The sequence below is a fragment of the Astatotilapia calliptera genome, chromosome 4 (genome assembly GCF_964374335.1).
Source record: "Astatotilapia calliptera chromosome 4, fAstCal68.1, whole genome shotgun sequence".
NCBI classification, from domain to species: Eukaryota; Metazoa; Chordata; class Actinopteri; order Cichliformes; family Cichlidae; genus Astatotilapia; species Astatotilapia calliptera.
The window spans coordinates 30,932,368-30,934,149 of record NC_137425.1 but is presented as its reverse complement, the minus strand read 5'-3'; the positions used below and the strand labels follow the sequence as shown (position 1 = coordinate 30,934,149).

The 1,782-nt window shown below is 38.2% G+C and overlaps 1 long non-coding RNA gene across 2 annotated transcripts; it reads right to left on the bottom strand.

Annotated features, from left to right (window-relative positions):
* Positions 1–241: 241 nt before the first annotated feature.
* Positions 242–1,517, bottom strand: LOC113021371 (uncharacterized). 2 transcript variants are annotated; one of them, XR_013908920.1, is made up of 6 exons: positions 1,406–1,517; positions 1,262–1,315; positions 1,064–1,109; positions 918–985; positions 776–834; positions 242–672 (listed from the first exon to the last, which is right to left on the bottom strand). It is a non-coding gene; the product is annotated as an uncharacterized LOC113021371 (long non-coding RNA). The 2 variants fall into 2 exon arrangements; XR_013908919.1 differs by having other exon boundaries at positions 918–980; positions 1,406–1,500.
* Between the last annotated feature and the right edge of the window lie 265 nt (positions 1,518–1,782).

Here is a 1,782-nt window from a genome sequence, read left to right as displayed (position 1 = left end):
TAATTTACGGGGTGGATCCATGGTGTGGATTTTAAAAGTCAACTATTTAGAAAGCTGGTATTAATGAGATCTAATAAACCTGAGGTGTTGTTTATTGTCAGCTGGATACTAGTTAGAACCCCTGCTATTTCTTGCAAGTTCCCCGGTGCTGCTTATTGATGTTGGTTGACTTTAGCTGCTATTTCTCGTGTGAGTTTAGCGGCTATTTCTTGCACATCCCTCTGTACTGCTTGCTGATGTTGGCTGAGTTTGGCATCAATCAAATATAGTTTATCATTTTTTGATGCAGAATGGGTCTGATCAAAAGTAGATGTGTTTGCTGTATTTAAGTATGCGTCATATGCCTGTGATATTTGCGAGTCTGTTATGCAACCTTGTTCAAAACCTATGTCTGAATCAGTGTTGTTTCTGAGACAATCTGGTGTGGTGGGTATATCAACTATATTGAAATCTGATAGACTGTACTCGACAACATCGCTGAAATCATTAGGCAGACACTCACTCGTGGTTATGCATGGACCGGCGATGAAGAATGGTTCCGAGTCTCCGTTGTTGCACAAAGGTTGTGGTTTTTCTGGTTGTTGTTGTTCTGGGAGTTCGATATCGCATAAATATTCCAAAAGCATCAAGGGGTCTTCATGGGGTCCATAATGGGAAGGGGTTGTGTGATTGCTGTGGAGATATACGTGTGTTAAAAACATTATAATATATATAGTGTATCATTTCAAAAACAGGATATGTTTGGCTCTTTTGATTTATTTATGACTATACTCACACTTTGTTCTGTGTTATTCTGGATGGCGTTCTTGACACGCTGGGTACTCTGTCTCAGATCTGATGTATTAGAACATTTGTAAATATTTAAACCTTTTTTCCTTTAAATTGGTTGTCATGTATACAGAGACTTGTATACATACCTAACGTAAGGCTTGGTCTTATTGCATCCGCTTCTGTAGGTTTTTGTGGTCAACTTATTGACCCTGTGCTGGGGGTATAAGCACAGTTAATACACGGTTTAAACAAAACACACTTATATCTAAAACATGTGTAACACTGTATTTACCTTGTGTTTTTTAGAGGTGTAATTTGACCTATATAGGCCTGTGATCCTGTAGAAAGAAAGAGAAATATACATTTTAAATGTTACTATATGAGAAAACAGGTATGATTGGTTCTAAACAACGAGCCATAAACTGTTTTGTGTGAGCGGGCGACTGTTTTTTAAAAAAAAAAAAAAAGAAGAAGAAGAAGAACCACGAACCTTGTGTATGTGAAATGTATGCTGTCCTGTTGTGCTGAGCTCCTAAAAATCAGGCTTTTGTTTTAGAAAAGAAAACAGATTGAACATGCTATGATATACTGCGGTATAAATTTAAAAATACAATAATAATTTTGTTTTAGTTACCATATATGAAGTCCATGTTAAAAAAAAAAGAACGCTGTTAGCTTTGCAGACCGTGCTGGTGAACAAAATGATGTGCTCGCTAGTGTCGATGTGAAATAGTGAGGAAAAATACAGGGTGTCTGGTTAGGGTGTTTTTATATAGGTGGGGCTAGTTTCAGTTGACCTCTGACATGATAAGATAAAAAGAGTAGGATGTAAAGAAGAAAGGTGGAAAGCCTATGGTGGTTCGGTTAGTCAGTAGGAGGTGTAATTGTCTGCCTGTAGAGATGAAGGTGTGGGATGTAAGAAAATGTGGTGAAAATATAGAGGTACGGTTCGTCCCTTGGATGTGTCATTACCCCCCGGGGGGTTGGACACAGTTTCAGTTGACCTCTGAC